Source organism: Palaemon carinicauda, chromosome 9 (genome assembly GCF_036898095.1).
Source record: "Palaemon carinicauda isolate YSFRI2023 chromosome 9, ASM3689809v2, whole genome shotgun sequence".
Taxonomy (NCBI): Eukaryota; Metazoa; Arthropoda; class Malacostraca; order Decapoda; family Palaemonidae; genus Palaemon; species Palaemon carinicauda.
The window spans coordinates 66,356,178-66,374,485 of NC_090733.1; the positions used below are offsets into that span (position 1 = coordinate 66,356,178).

At 36.2% G+C, this 18,308-nt stretch overlaps 1 pseudogene; it reads right to left on the reverse strand.

Moving 5' to 3' along the window:
• Nucleotides 1-8,963: 8,963 nt before the first annotated feature.
• On the reverse strand, nt 8,964-9,131 carry LOC137647359 (U2 spliceosomal RNA; annotated as a pseudogene).
• Between the last annotated feature and the right edge of the window lie 9,177 nt (nt 9,132-18,308).

Here is an 18,308-nt window from a genome sequence, read left to right on the forward strand (position 1 = left end):
TTCTATTAAAGAACAAGAAGATAATACTGATGCCTGGTCTCTGCATTTTCTTTTAATCCTATGATTAGGGTACTTATAAGCATCCTTGCTAAAAAAAAAAAAAAAAAAAAAGGAAACGCTGCATTGTGTTAAGGGCATGTCATTCAGACTAAACTTCCTTGAGAAGAATCAGTCATTTGAGTGATCATAGATAGTGTTAAGGAGATCAGTTCTTTTTTAAGGTTATAGTATTTGTTTATTTGTATTATTTTTTTTTATTTTTATTCTTTTTATACTGATGTAGATACAGAGATAAAATATCTTTCATGATATCATGCATTTCTTAAAGTCGATCGCATAGTAGGTAAAAGCCGTCTTTCGCTAGCAAATGTAAAATGAATAAAAACTGGTTTATGACTATAAATAATAATAATAATAATAATAATAATAATAATAATAATAATAATAATAATAATAATAATAATAATAATAATAATAATAATGTATTTATGGAAGTCTAGTAAATCGTTCCTAAATAAGATTGTTTTAGAATTACTGTTTGTACTGTATGATTTTTGGAAATGAATGCATTCATACGCAAACATTTTACTGATGATCATTTAGTTTTAGCAACTTCGTCCATCACCATTAACTAAGATACCTGAAGTGAAGGAAATTGTCTGAATGAGAGTATAAACAAGATATTTTTCGGACCCTATGTCGAAGTACAATTGGGGGAACCTCTTGACATGGGCAGGGAAAACAAACAAAGTAACTGACGGGTGAATTAGAGCTAATTTGAAAAAAAAAAATCAGGGACTGCATTAATTCAGCAGGGGGAATACCAAGCCCAGGAAGAAAGGAAGGAAGGTTTTGTAAGGAGATGTTATTAATATTGAAATGAAACAAACATCAGCTTTAATGACGTTCTAGAATCTAGATGACACTTAAAACTGACACCAGATTCTCACCAATTGACATTTCAGAAAATTTGCCCAAGAAATCTATTACAGATACAAGTTTTAAGATTTTCTTTTTATTATTTTGGAACAGCATTGCTCATGGATGAGATATCCCCATATTGTTTGGATGCTTTCACCAAATGGAATTGATTTTCAGTCAGTCAAAATCTGAACATTATAATTATGGTACACTAGGGAGAGGTTATCCGTTACTAAAATTTATTGAGAAAGTATCTTTGGACCTTATAAATTTCCCTGAGCAACACGCAAATTAATAAAAAGAAAAAAATGTGCTGCAGTAAATGTATAGATCAAAAATCTTTTTGTCTTATCACATGAATATATATGAGAATTTCACATATAGGTGAGGATAATATCATTCAATAAGACTTCAATTTTTTTGAACATACATACAAATAAAGTTGCAATTGAAAGCCATTATTCCAAAGAGAAGGAATGGTAAGGTTTGAGAGAGAGAGAGAGAGAGAGAGAGAGAGAGAGAGAGAGAGAGAGAGAGAGAGAGAGAGAGAGAGAGACGTAGCTGGGTGATAAAAGATATTCGTTTATAAAGGTATCTTTTTATCCTTAAATTATTCAATTTATTGAACGTTGAGCAACGATAAGGAACTTCGGAATGTTTAGGAATTGTTTAATATCAAGATCACTCGCCCATTCCGTTTATGCTATCAACCTGACAAAAATCCGTTTGAAGTAGTGTTGCTCTATATAAATTTTTGTAATAAAACAAACTTTATCTTTAACTTTCGTGTCATTTTAAGATATAAATCTTTTTAAAACTCGTCTAACGGTGATCAGTAAGCATTTACCATTGTTTGACCCATATTTCATAAAATCATATGAAATCATTCCTATACAGGATAAGGCAATGTGTTTTCCATCATTTACAGAGATCGCACTCATTAGATACTGAAACTTTAGACGAAATTCAATCATAGATAATATTATGATATCTCTGATAATGAACAGTTAACTCATTATTATCCTTTACTGTTATTATCAAATAATCTTGTATATGTACATGTGATCTAATTTGCAATATACTTATCCAAGGAAATTTTATTGTCTTGCCGATGACCCTAAAATCAAAAGAGAAAAACAACATAAGTAAAGCAAAGCAAATTGTCCCATAGGGATCTCCATGCAAGCGTGGTTACGCAACCGGATATGAGCTTGCTAACAGCGAAAGGTTCCTCCAATTCCCATATCCGAGATGACTAGCAATATCTTACTGGCTGACCTGCTTATCCGTTATGGTTTGTAAGAACGTTTGCACGCGCGTAAAACTACTCGCCATGATGGAATGGAAAGCCACAATTCTTGTAGTAAGAGACCTAGAGCCAAAACATTCAGCTTTGAAAGAACGCAAAGTTTGCGATGTTATCCACAATTACTGTAATGTCGGCTTCATTTCGAAGAAGTAGAATTGTTCAGTGAAGTTTTCGCCCCCTTACGTATTTGCTGAAAATGCTGTGCTTCGATGGATTAATGCTACCAAGAGTACTTATTTATGATCTTATGAATTTTGCTCTTTGGATTTCTCTCATGAATGTATCGATTGAAACATACAGGAAGGTCTTTGAATAATCATGGTGCTGTGGAGAGAAAGACGTATAAGAAAGTTTTCGCCACAAGTAGGTAATTTCCTTTGAGGAAATGAAGAGAGAGGAAATTAAAACTGTCGGTTGATTAATCAATAAAACCAATCTATCTGTCTATCTCGAATAACATTCTAGCTTGTTATATGTCATGAACAAAAGGCATCTTAACTGATTTAATGAAATGCTGCTATTCTAATATACGATGACAGGATTACGGTGATCAGGTTTTTTTGATAAAGTATATGCTGATCTGCAATATGACTAACACTGATTACCTTATCTTGTGAAATGTATGGCCAGAAAAATGCTTTAGAATTTCTTGCAAATTCATCATGGCAATTGCGTATTATTGGATTTTACGAATGCTATTATGGCTACTGTGCACGCAACCTTCATGGGCAGAAAAAGACCACTGACATGATATGTAAGATTTCTTAGAATATGAGAAAGAAACATGTATAGAAAAATCAAAGTGATGGGCAACATTAACGCAGATTAAATTATGAATAATTAAAAAAAAATGAAAGAATGTTTTGAAAAACCTATATGTATAGCAGCTAAAATCTAATGACGGATATCACTTATAATCAGAAATACAAAGGTTTAAAGTATTGCTGTATTGCTCTTAGTGTTAATAGTTAAAAAAGATCTGCAGTATTCCAGCATGGCTGCTCAAAATTCAGTGCGCTTAATATATTGCGAGATATTACCTCAGAAGTGTAAGCCATATACTCGTGTGTGTATATATATATATATATATATATATATATATATATATATATATATATATATATATATATATATATATATATATGTATATATATATATATAATATATATATATATATATATATATATATATATATATATAGATAGATAGATAGACATATATATATATATATATATATATATATATCTATATACTGTACATATATATGTATATACATATATATATATATACATATATATATATATATATATAATATATATATATATATATATATATATATATATATATATATATATATATATATATATATATATATATATATATATATATATATATATATATATATATATATATATATATATATATATATATATCTCCCACACCTATTGATGCAAAGAGCTTCTAGTTAAACATATGGTGAGCTAATATCTCTTGGGGAGTCCGAAGAACATGTCCAAACCATCTCCATCTACCCCTCACTATGATCTCATCCACATATGGCACTCGAGCAATCTCTCTTATAGTTTCGTTTCTGATCCTGTCCTGGTATTTAACTCCCGCTATTCTTCTGAGGGCTTTGTTCTCAAGTCTACAAAATCTGTTAGATATTGTTTTATTGTAATACCATGACTCATGTCCTTACAGTAACACCGATCTCACTAAACTGATATATAGCCAGTAATTTCCAGCGATTTGATTTCCAAATTTTACTTAAACTAGCCATTGTCTGATTTGCTTTTTTCAATCTTTCATTAATCACCAGTTATATAGATCCTGTATTAGAGATCATACTTCCTAAATACTTAAAGGATTCTACTTCATTAATCCTTTCTTCTTCTAATTTTATTTCTTCTTTCATAGCATATTCCATTCTATTCATCTCTGTCTTTCTTCTATTTATCTTGACCTCAACTCCATGTGATACTTCATGCCTTCTGGTAAACAAGCATTGCAAATCCTGTTGTGTTCTGCTAATAAGGACAGCGTCATTAGGCTTCTCAAAATCAGCTATTTTCCTGTTACTTATTCAGTCCAATCCTTCTCCACCATCTACAATTGTTCAACACATTACAAAATCCATGAGGAGGATAAACAACATAGGTGACTACATATTCCCTTGAAGTATTCCGCTGTTCACTAGAAATTCATTTGATAGAACTCCAATAACATTAATTTGCACTTGCTATACTCATGATCAGACTTAATCAAATTTACATATTTAAGAGAAATTCTATAATAACGCAGGATTCTCTACAAAATTGGTCGATGCCCACTATCATGGCCTTTTCCATAGTCTAAAAATATCCTCAAAATGGATTATTATATTCTACGCATTACTGTACATGTCTTAAAATGAGAATTTTGGTCAGTACAACATCTACCTTTTTTAAATCCTGCTTGCTCATCTCTCATCTTGTCATCAATCTTTCTCTCCAATCTCTTTAGAATAAGCATACTAAATACTGTATTATCATGACAACTGACGTAAGTTTGATGCGTTTAATTATGGCAATCAGTATTTTTTTTTCCTTTTATTATTATTATTATTATTATTATTATTATTATTATTATTATTATCCAAGCTACAACCCTAGTTGGAAAAGCAAGATGCTATAAGCCCAGGGGCTCCAACAGGGAAAAATAGCCAAGTGAGGAAAGGAAGTAAGGAAATAAATAAATGAAGAGAACAAATTAACAATAAATCATTCTAAAATAAGTAACAACGTCAAAACAGACATGTTATATATAAACTATTAACAACATCAAAAACAAATATGTCATAAATAAACTATGAAAAGACTCATGTCCGCCTGGTCAACAAAAAAGCATTTGCTCCAACTTTGAACTTTTGAAGTTCTACTGATTCAACCACTCGATTAGGAAGATCATTCCACAACTTGGTAACAGCTGGAATAAAACTTCTAGAGTACTGCGTAGTATTGAGCCTCGTGATGGAGAAGGCCTGGCTATTAGAATTAACTGCCTGCCTAGTATTACAAACAGGATAGAATTGTCCAGGGAGATTTGAATGTAAAGGATGGTCAGAGTTATGAAAAATCTCATGCAACATACACAATGAACTAATTGAACGGCGGTGCCAGAGATTAATATCTAGATCAGGAATAAGAAATTTAATAGACCGTAAGTTTCTGTCCAACAAATTAAGATGAGAATAAGCAGCTGAAGACCAGACAGGAGAACAATACTCAAAACAAGGTAGAATGAAAGAATTAAAACACTTCTTCAGAATAGATTGATCACCGAAAATCTTGAAAGACTTTCTCAATAAGCCTATTTTTTGTGCAATTGAAGAAGACACAGACCTTATATGTTTCTCAAAAGTAAATTTACTGTCGAGAATCACACCTAAAATTTTGAAAGAGTCATACATTTTTAAAGAAACATTATCAATACTGAGATCCTGATGTTGAGGAGCCACCGTCCTTGACCTACTTACAATCATACTTTGAGTTTTGTTAGGATTCAACTTCATACCCCATAATTTGCACCATGCACTAATTCTAGCTAAATCTCTATTAAGGGATTCACCAACCCTAGATCTACATTCAGGAGATGGAATTGATGCAAAGAGAGTAGCATCATCTGCATATGCAACAAGCTTGTTTTCTAGGCCAAACCACATGTCATGTGTATATAGTATGAAAAGTAATGGGCCAAGAACACTACCCTGTGGAACACCGGATATCACATTCCTATAATCACTCTGGTGCCCATCAACAACAACTCTTTGAGATCTGTTACTTAAAAAATTAATAATAATGCTAAGAAACGACCCACCCACTCCCAACTGTTTCAGTTTGAAAACAAGGGCCTCATGATTAACACGGTCAAAGGCAGCACTAAAATCAAGGCCAATCATACGAACTTCCCGACCACAATCAAGGGATTTCTGTACAGCATTGGAGATTGTAAGAAGGGCATCACATGCTCCAAGGCCTCTACGAAAACCAAATTGCAAACTAGGGAGTAGATGATTACCTTCAGCAAACCTATTAAGACTTTTGCCAGAAGACGTTCAAAAACTTTAGATAATATGGGAGTTATGGAAATTGGGTGGTAATCAGTGGGACTTAAGCTACCACAAACACATTTACATAGAGGAGTAACATTACCAATTCTCCAACTAGTGCTAAAAGCGCCTCTTCTTGCTAACTTGCGCAAAATAACAGATAACTTTGGAGCTAAGAAATCTGCTGTCTTTATAAAAAACAAAGGAAAAATACCATTTGGGTCTACACCTCCATAAGCATCAAGGTCCACCAACAGAGCTTTAATCTCACGAGATCGAAAAGCTAAACTAGTTAGTTTAGCCTCAGGAAAACAGGAATGAGGAAGTTCAAGTTTTTCATTACTCTGTTTACTGTCAAAAACATCAGCCAAAAGGGTTGCCTTTTCCTTTGGACAGTGAGTGACTGAGCCATCTGGTTTAAGTAAAGGAGGAACTGTTGCATCTACACCAAAGAGTGCAGATTTAAGGGTAGACCACCATTTATGTTCCTGAGTTGTACCAGAAAGTGTTTCTTTTATGGCTAAATTGTACTCCTTTTCAGTTGAGGCATAAACTCTCTGAGCAAAAGCTCGAAGCTGAGTATATTTGTTCCAGGTCAAATCTGATCTGTTACCCTTCCAAAGATGATAGGCCTCCTGTTTCTCCAAATAAGCACGTCTACAATTATCATTGAACCACGGTTTGTCCTTCACTCGGTACCTTAGCACACGAGAAGGGATACGCCTATCAATTATGTTGACTAGACTCTCATTCAAAGGGACAACAGATCTACACTATTATATAATTGTGACCAATTCAAGCACAAAAGATCATGTAAAATCACATTCCAGTCTGCTTGGGATTTCATATAAATTTTACAAAAATATGATATATCAGGGACAGGCTGCTCAGTCTTCACTAATAATGAAATCAAGGCATGATCAGATGTCCCGACTGGAGAACCAACCTTACTAGTTATAACGCCAGGGGAGTGTATACGAGGTCCAAGCAATTACCAGACCTGTGAGTAGCTTCATTTATGATTTGCTCACAGTCTGATTCAGAGGCAAAGTCTAAAGCTCTTAAGCCATGGCGATCAGTAGGAGAGATAGAACTTAACCACTCCCTATGGTGAGCATTAAAATCACCAACAAAGACAAAAGAAGCCTTTCTATCATCTTCTTGTATCTTAGCCATAATGGTAAGAAGACAATCGAAGATAGAATCATCTATGTCTGGATTCCGGTAGATCGAACACAAATAAAAGTTGTTATGCCTGCCACAAACTTTTATTACCTGAATCTCATGACATCCACATTGATAGCAGGACTCATGAGAAGCAGGGTACTCGGTCCTAATATACACCGCCATTCCCCTGCCCCTAGGGATGGTATCACGTTTCAACATTATTGGCTTCTTAAAACCAGTTATAAGGAGCTCAGATGAGTGCCTCATATTAGAAACCAAAGTTTCTGAGCACAAAAGAATGTCATACTGTCTGGACGCAACTGTAAGGTCTTGGATATTTGCATGAAGACCACGAATATTGCAATACAGAAGATGACATTGACGAAATCTAGGACGTACTGGTCCTGGATTTCGCTCAATGTCTCCAGACAACATAAGAATTAATAAAAATAAAAAAGAGACATCATACTTAAAAACTAGATTAACAAGAATTATAACAAAAACAATACGTACAGAATTATAAACAAAGTGATTGATGATACCCATAGACTATAGTAAAAAGTCGGAAAAACTGGTCAACATGGAGGAGCTGATACACCATGCAAGGCTAAATACCCTCCAGGATAGCTACTTCAACTGAAGGGAGGACAGTAAGGATGGCTTTGAGAAGAAAAATAATCAGAAAAAGGAAAAGACAACCTCTTGATGAACCACCAGGCATCCATGGCCCTTCTATTAAGCCTGCCCAACACACCATTTCAAAAAAACGAGAGGAAGAAAAAAAAATAAGATAGAATAGTGTGCCTGAGTGTACCCTCAAGCAAGAGAACTCCAACCCAAGACAGTGGAAGACCATGGTACAGAGGCTATGGCACTACCCAAGACTAGAGAACAGTGGTTTAATTTTGGAGTGTCCTTCTCCTAGAAGAGCTGCTTACCACAGCTAAAGAGTCTCTTCTACCCTTACCAAGAGGAAAGTACACTGAACAAATTGCAGTACAGTAATTAACCCCTCGGGTGAAGAAGTGTTAAGTATCTCATTGTTGTCAGGTGTATGAGGAAAGACGAGAATATGTAAAGAATAGGCCAAACTATTCTGTGTAAGTGTAGGCAAAGAAAAAATAACCCGTGACCAGAGAGAGGGATCCAATGCATTACTGTCTGGCCAGTCAAAGGATCCAATACCTCTCTAGTGGTAGTATCTCAACGGGCGGCTGGTGCCCTGGCCAACCTAACTCCCACTCATTAGGTTTTGCCTCTTCATACTACATTCTACAAAATAATCTTGTAAGCATTCTGGGGGTCACTTCATTTGCAGTCAGTATCATCTAAGCAGTTATTCCACCGTAACGAGAGTCTTCTATCTCCTGAGTTTTTGAATGATAGCTCCGACTTCAAAAACACTAATTCATTCTTGGATACACCAAGGCCTTCATCAGCTTCAGGTGTATTAATCAAATAAAAGAATCTCCCCTTCGGGAGTGGACCAATCCCGGAGATACTACATTATCGGGCCCATCCGTGGCAAAGGTGGAGTTAGGCCCAGCACTTTGCTAACACCCAAAAATCAGTTTAATATCATAGATCCCACATGTGGATCGTATCAGATATTAAGCTAATAAGAACTGATACCAGCCAAATTCTCTCTCTCTCTCTCTCTCTCTCTGTATATATATATATATATATATAAATATATATATATATATATATATATATATATATATATATATATATATATATTCAAATAAGCCATATATATTTTTGATACATCAATGTCTGGATTCTCTTAACGACCTCAGGATCAGAGCCCCAGGCGAAATCACACAAAGACAAGAGCTTGGCTCCGGCCGGGAATCGAACCCTGGTCGGCAAGCTTGTACAGACAGTGACTAAACCACTTGGCCACGAAGAAAGATAAAAGTCAATGACAATTCTTCTGTACTTATACCTGTCGAATTCGGGTATTTTGTACTTAGAAATGTGCAAAATTTATCATATATATATATATGTATATATATATACATATATATATATATATATATATATATATATATATATATATATATATATATATATATATATATATATATATTCATTACTTGTTAAGCTAAAACCATAGTTGAAAAAGCAGGGGTTCCAACAGGGAAAATAGCCCAGTGAGGAAAGGAAACAAGGAAAAATAAAATATTTCAAGAGCACTCAAATAAATATATCCTTTATAAACTATAGAAACTAACAAAACAAGAAGAAGACAAATAAGATAGAATAGTGTGCCCGAGTGTACCCTCAAGCAAGATAACTCTATCCAAAGACAGTGGAAGAAAATGGTACAGAGGCTATGGCACTTCCCAAGACAAGAAAACAATGGTTTGATTTTGCAGTGTCCTTCTTCTTGAAGAGCTGCTCACCGTAGCTAAAGGATCTCTTCTACAATTACCTAGAGGAAAGTGGCCACTGAACAATTGAGTGAAAAAGAATAGTTTTGTAGTCTCAGTGTTACCAGGTGTATGAGGACAGAAGAAAATATGTAAAGAGTAGGCCAGACCATTCGGTGCATGTGTAGAGAGAAGAATCCAATGTAGTACTATTTGGCCAGTCAAAGGATCCCATAACTATCTAGCGGTAGTATCTCAAAAGGTGGCTGGTGCCTTGGCCAACCTACTACCTATATATATATATATATATATATATATATATATATATATATATATATATATATATACAGTGTCCCAAAACAATGTAAAGACTCTTTGACTTTGGATAGCTAATAAACTTTTTTTTTTCTATTTCAGATATGATTTTGGAGTAAGACTGGCGGATACTGTGCTTACGTTCGAGCACAAAGAAAAAAATTTGCTCTGAAAACATTCTAGAAATGTGAAAATAAAGCTGAAGTGCAAAGACGATTTACGAGTGAGTTCCACAGGGATGCCCCAACACGCGTCACCATTTCACGAATCGTAGACAACTTTGAGAATCATAGGACCATCCAGTGCATGAAAAAGGGACATTCAGGACGAAAAAGAACATCAACCAGCCCAACTAAAGAGCAAGATGTTACTGCTAATATTCACAATTCACCACGAAATTCTGTTCGTCAACTGTCACGTGAAACAGGTATGCCAAAATCGAGCGTCCATCGCATTTTGAAGCGTGCGCAGCAGAAATCGAGCGTCTATCGCATTTTGAAGCGTGTGCAGCAGAAAACCTAAAACAATTGACGAACTTAGAGAGGCAGTTGAAGAAGAATGTGCTCAGATACCGAAAGAAATGCTAATAACAGTTTGTAATTCCATATTTTCACGATGCGAAAAGTGTATTGAACGGAATGGCAACCAGTTTGATCACTTAATGTGGGCTGATCTTTTTTTTTTAACATTCTCAAATTGCCCCATGTATCCTTACTTTTTCACTGTGAACACTCAGAATCTTTAAATGTACATTGTTCCACTCCTGTGAATCAGTTTTCCACGTTAATATCGATAAATTGAACAAGTTGTATCAATACAAAGTGTATACATAATTTTGGGACACTACATACACACACACACACACACACACACACATATATATATATATATATATATATATATATATATATATATATATGTCCCATGTCAACGGACAATGAGACATCGGAACATGGTTTTTTTTCACTTATTATAAAAATGTTCGCGAGTACACTTTACACAGCCAGATACTCTTCAGACGAGTACCTTCTTGCTCCAGTGATCGATCGAGTGGTAAATGCAATGTTGCTCTGTCAATATGCTGAACTGTTAGATTTTATGGAATTCTAGACTGTGATGGAATTATACTGTCACCAATAGGTTTACAACACGTCACTTACCAGACTAACACACGTCACCTATAGCAGAGTTTAGTGATCGCACTCAACAATTTATGAAAGTCACAGTACTCTGAAAAAGGTCATTAACCTCACTGTATAAAACACATACTTCTACATGTTTTTCATACAAGGATTAGAACATTATCCCCCCCCCCCCACAAGCTCCTTACTCCGGGAGGAGGTGCGCACTCACCCTCTCTAATCTATGACATATGGAGGACACTCAGACCTGGAATAGGGCATGGCATATACTAGAAAGAAATGCAACATAAAATATATACATAAAAATCCCTCCAAAAAATAAATATGTTCCACAAAAAAAGAAAAAGAAAAGAAATATTTCATGTAAAAATTATTTCACTCATTTCTCCTTATGACCTCTACAACGATAATACAGAATACCCAAAGTGAAAAAAAAGATTATATCAATATTGGTATTACACAACCTCATCAAAAAGTTCCCTCTGGTTGCTGGCAATACGGGCCTCTTGGGTGGGATAGGGGTAGGAATAGATATTCCTTCATCCCTCTATTTTACTTGTCAGGGTTTACGGCACAATTTTGCAACACAACTCACTACCACCGTTTTGCCATTTTAAAATCACTACTACACTTGCACCTGTACTATCAATCTGTGGCCACTAGGTGGTTTCCCGAAAAAATCATTCAGCTTCCTGCCCTTCTCTTGTAACTCTAAGTATAAGGTATTCACATCTACACCTTCTCTAACACTGCCTTTCCTCAAGGCTGAACTTTAATACTGTAGCCACTTGCCCTTCGGTAACCGCCCCGGCCCCAGCAACCAGGAATCATATAAATGCATGAATAATACATCATCTGCCTGATGGATTACATCTGACCTATTTAACCTCTCCCTGTTTGTTTTTAGGTTACAGTAGAATGTCATACGTATTGCTACACTCAGCAAAACTGTCACAACACTTTACTTCTACATTAAGCACCCACATAAGAACACATTGTTATCATCATGTCAAAAGAAGAAATGAGGTCTGTTCAAACAACAGCAACAGCAATAAAAATTCCTATTCATCAACTCGAGGAAGGTCGCGTATGCAGGGATAAGGAGGTACACTCTAATTGACACTTTTGAAAACTATCTCTTCTGGAACCACATGTGTGGTGTTCAGAGACTGTGCCATTAATAATGCTTTGTATCACTACTGTGTTAGATTTAACTATCTTTACTCGGTTCAGATCTAAGTACGCTGGCTTTAGTTTGTGTTTCCTAGGTTATAAACGTTTCAAATACACACGATCGCCCACAAATACTTTTACCGGTGCAGTTTTGAACCGACCATCATACTTTGAGCTGTGTTTCTTATTACCTCTTTTCAAAAACCTTTCAGTGGTGTTCATTACTCTCCTTAAGAGATTTAGTAAATATACACGATACTCCTTAGTTAAAAAATTTGGTAACTATTGCGAATTAATCAGGACTGTATACGGTAACACAGGATCCTATCCATACACTAAAAAGAAAGGCATGTCCTTGAGCGAGGCATTATATGCAATATTCAAAGATAGCTCAGCTGTAGGAAGCATGGCGTGCCAATGAAGGGGGTCATCAGCCACTAAGTAATGTAAAATTCACACCACTTCCCTATTATTTGGTTCCAATAAGCCATCAGCTGAAGGCCTATATGCAGTCACTGAAAAGTGTTCAATTTTCATCAAGTCTGTGGCCGATTTCACCACCTTATTTTTAAACTCGAGACCATTATCACTTATCAAAATTTTCGGGCAACCAAACCTAGTAATGAAAGAGCACATCGTCTGGGATAATGAATTTGCTAATTTATCCAACATTGCGTAAGTATGAGGGTAACGAGTAAATGCATCCACAAATAAACATATATACTTATGTTGAGTTATACCAGTAGGAAATGGTCCTAGTACATTCATATGCACCCTATGAAATTTAATAGGAATCACAGGCCACTTTCTATTTTCTGGTACAGTGTTTTTATGTTCTTTGAAACAGTTGCTAGCATGACAACATTTTATATAATTTTCTATAGATTTTTTCATTCCTAACCAAAAGAGGGATTCTCGTGCTCTCCTTAATGTTCTATCAATCCTTAAATGCCCTGCATATGGACTTGCATCTACAATGTGGATGGCTTGATTAATTAAAGAGGGAGGAAGAACTACCTGTGCGCAAAATTCCCCTTTCCCCTCTTCTCGTAAGCACAATATAAGAAATAATTTTCTATAGAAAACATTCTCACAAGGCACATTCAGAAATGATGGATAAAACTCTGATTTCCCTTTAATCACTGCTCGCACTCTTTCCATCCATTCCTCTTTTTTCTGTTCCTCTAGGACTTCTTTTATGTTCCAATCTCCCAAGTCAATCACACCTGTATCAGGGCACTCATTCCAGACACCCCTGGTCATGTCCCCGGCCACCCTCACACATTCACATTCACTATCCCCCCCCCATCTCTCTCTCTCTCTCTCTCTCTCTCTCTCTCTCTCTCTCTCTCCAACATTTCTACTAACTCTCTTTCTTTCACTCGTGGATCTCCTTTTCTGATTGGTCGTCACGTGAATTCACATAACGTTTTCTCTTTTGATGGGGGCCTTCAATTCTTGGTTTCGTTATTCGTTCCTCTTTTGTGCTCGAGTTGTTACTCCTCTTACTGCACCTCTAAAGAGGGCATCAGCTACCTTGTTAGCTTTACCTTCTATGTGGTCAAACCCCTTTATGTTAAACTCTAGCAATCTTTCAATCCATCTCGCTTGTCTAGATGTCAAGTCACCTTTGTAAAATAAATCCCGTAAGGGATGCTGATCACTTTGTAATTCAATTGGCTGACCTAATAAAAAGAACCGATGCCTCTCTAGAACCAAAAGAATAGCCAATGCCTGTCGATCAAATGTACTATAGTTATTTTCTACATCCCTGGAAAAAAAAAGCAAATGAGCTGCTCTCTACCTTTATCATCTCGTAGAAAAATTACACCACCAATAACTACGATACTTGCATCTGTTGTCACTAAAAACGGACGATCAAATCTAGGATATTTTAGTAAGTCATTGCTAGTTAAGGCAGTTTTCAAATGGTTAAAGGCCCTTTCTTCTTCCACTTCCCAATTCATTACTTTTTGTTTCCTTAAATCATCTAAGGGTCTCGCTATCTCTCCAAAACGGTAATGCTCAGTGAACCTAAGGAAACCAGCTACTTCCTTAGGGATACGTGGCCTTGGGAAATCTCTAATAGCTTCTACTCTACTGAGGAAGGCTTCGATACCTTCTGGGGTTATTATATGACCTAAAATCTCGACCTGTTTACAGAAAAAATTGCACTTTGACAAATTTATTTTCATACCATTATGTCGTAATGCTTCTGTAACTTTATGAATATTGTTATTATGTTCTTCAGCCGTTTTCCATGTAATTATGATATCATCTAAATAAACAAGAAGATTATGGCCAGTTAAGGGAGACCAAACCACCATCATTACTCTAGAAAAATTATTATGAGCATTTTTAATTCCGAAAAGAAAAAATTAAACTGGAATACTGTAGTTGATCGTTGGCTATAAATGGCGTTTTACATTTACTGTCTTCCTGAATGGGTATTTGATAGTATCCAGATTTTAAATAGATAGCTGTAAAATATTTACTATCTAGTACCTTCACAAGTAATTCTTTGATCGAGGGCAATGGAAATGCATTATCCTTAGTGACTGCATTTAACATCCTATAATCAATGCACAATTTTACCGAGTCATCCTTTTTCCTAACAGCTACAATTGGAGAAACCCAGGGGGATTTGCTCTCCTTGATAATCCTTTTTTTCCCTTAATTTACTAATTTCCCTTTCTATCTCTCCCTGGAAATGAATGGGTACACTATAAAGCCTCGACCTGATTGGCTCTGCGTGCATAGTTTCAATGCTAAAGGGAAATCGATCAATCCTCCTGGGTGGCTTGTCTCCAATTGCAATTACATTGGAATAAGTATTGACAATATTACTAACGACAGTTGATATTCTGGCGTACATAGTTTTTGGGCTTGCATAATCAAGTTCTGAGTTCGTTTGTCTGTGCGGGCTGGAGTTGTGGCTCCCAAGATCCCATTATTAGCAATTTCTCATAACTCTAATTCACGCACAGAATCACTTCCTAACACAACTCTTTATTTGACAAATTAACTATCGTAATGTCCGCTCTGTTCTCTTTTATTTCTGACAAGCCCTCTAAGACTGTGTGTGCCCATTTGTCATAGGGTTTAACTACGACCTTGGTTCCCTTCGGGAGAGGCTGACACAGTGTCACTGATATGCTTGTAAGTAAGTGTCTGGGGAGGCAATACTTCTCCACTTTCAGGTACAGCTGTTACCTTACTTCATTGTCTCTCCTTTCCTCCACAAGCACTTATTCTCTCATGACTTTCTATTGGCAAAATGCACCCTCCAGCTTTTACTGTTATTCTATCTTTTTCCCCGCAAATGTATATATGATTACTCATTATAGAATCCAAACCAAGTATAGCCTTGATTCCTGGAATTTCCAAGGTGGGCAAGGCAAAAAATTCATGTGTAAACTTCACAGATCTCACCTTAAAGTTGACAATCGTTGTATGTCTTTCTTGTAGTTTATTTCCTTCTGGCGTGTCGAGGATGATGAATGCCCCTGACTGTGGTGGGTTTGACGAGATTCCCTGTTCCAGAAGCAAAACGCTGGCTCCTGTGTTGATCAGCGCTCGAATGGACTATCTGGTAGGTCAATCCTGACTGCTAAAATTCCAAGCTGCCCATTAGGATATGTGTGGCATTTGCCAATGACCTTGCTTGCAATACCGCTGCCCCTTACTAATGTCCCTAGTGCTGCGGGGGTGAGGTCGGGAGTACCGAGGGCCACTGCTGCCCGCTCGACTGCTTCTATTGGCATGCGCGGGGGGGGGGGGGGCATAGTTCTCCCTCCTTTCCCCCTTCCTGTGTTTCCTTTTCCTTGGCTGTTGGGTGGGGGTTGGTGTGCCTCTGTCACAGCCCACCCGCCCTCGGAGTTTTTTGCTGGGAACTCTCAAATAGATGACTGTAGGCCTGACAAGTGTAACAGCAGGGGGATCCTTGGGTGGGGCACTCCACTCGTCGGTGGCCCTCCCCCCTCCCCCCCCCCACACTGCCAACTTCTGAAGACTCTTCTCACCTGCTGACTTCGTTCTCCCCTCTCCCACTTTGGGGGTTGGTAAGTGCCTCTCATGGTTGCCACCTTTTCGGAATCAGGGCAGTTATTCTCTGTCATTTTTTCTTCTGGCAAACTGTCTAGAATGTTTTGTATTGCCATCACTACTTCTGCTAATGAGCAATTATCATCAAACAAATAACCACATAAATACGGGCTTACTAATCTGTGAATATGTTTACGGGCAATTGCAATTTTATCACCTGGAAGATGGGCATTCTGTGTAGCAAACGAATCTCAATCTCGAAAAATACGAGTTGCAAAACTGAGAACTGAATCACCCTCTCGAATTTTGATTTTGTAATTTTCTTCCATTTCTCCTTTTCCTGCATCGGGTAAGTCATATTTCTCAATTAAACGTCGTTTTAATTCAGTATAACTTCTTAAACTGTCTTATGGCCAACACATTACCTCCATTGCCAGAGCATCTTTCAGCGACCCAATTACTTGAATTGTTTTTTTCTCTTTCTAACACCCCCATATGTGGTTACTTCAAAGTCTCTCAAAAGTACTTCGATCGATTGAAACCCTTCATTAGGCCGTTGATCATCAAAAGGCCTAACACTTGCCTGGAGTTCTGGCAATTTTCGAACTACTATGTTTTGAATATCTTCACTTGCTTTTGCATGAGTGCTTTCACTTGTGTGCGTTTGAACTTCGTATACTTAGGTCAGATATGCTCTGGTTGCATGCCGCTCCTCTTCTCGTTCAAATAATAACCTGTTTACTAACTCAGTTACGTTATCTAATTTATTTTCTAAGTCCTGCATTCGTTGCTCTTGTCTATATTCTTCATCGACATCACTATCCAAGTGCTCCTTCGTTTTCATCTCCAGCAGCAGCATCTTGAACTCTTATTTTACCGGCTTAAAGAACTACTTCCCTCATAGCATACACAAACAGATGTATTTTTTTTACCTGACACCATAATGGACCTCGGAACATGGGTTTTTTCACTTTATCATAAAAATATTTGTGAGTACACTTTACACAGCCAGATACTCTTCAGACAAGTACCTTCTTGTTTTAATGATCAATCGAGTGGTACTGCTTACCCCTCAGCAAGTAAATGCAAAGTTGCTCTGTCAATAAGCTGAACTCTTAGATTTTGTGGAAATCTCGACTGTGATGGAATTATACAGTCACTAATAGGTTTACAACATGTCTCTTATCAGACTAACACATGTCACCTATAACAGAGTTCAGTGATCATACACAACAATTTATGAAAGTCATAGTGCTCTTAAAAAGGTCATTAATCTCACTGTATAAAACACATACTTCTGCATATTTTTCATACGACGATTACGATATAAATATATATATATATATATATATATATATATATATATATATATATATATATATATATATATATATTCATATATATATTCTTACAAAGCTGGTCTTGTGTAGAGTAAATGCTGTAGTTTATTAATTATTTTATTTATATTTTATTTGTGCATTGAAGAGAGGTTAGCCAGCTCTTAAGATGAGTGCTCCTCGTGTAGATATAAGTATATTATGTAAATTACGTAAGACTTTCGTTGTGAATTTCATTGTATTCTTTATTCAAGTCAGTATATATGAATTTACGTTATTTTCAAGAATTAACTTTTTTATTTCCCGTATTTTTGTTACGAAATCTTACGCAACCTGTTTGATAGTGTTATGTGACCATATGGAATATGAGCAAGGGCTTATGTAATATTCTTTTAAATTTTTACGAGGTATTGCGTCATGTTTGAGAGATAATAT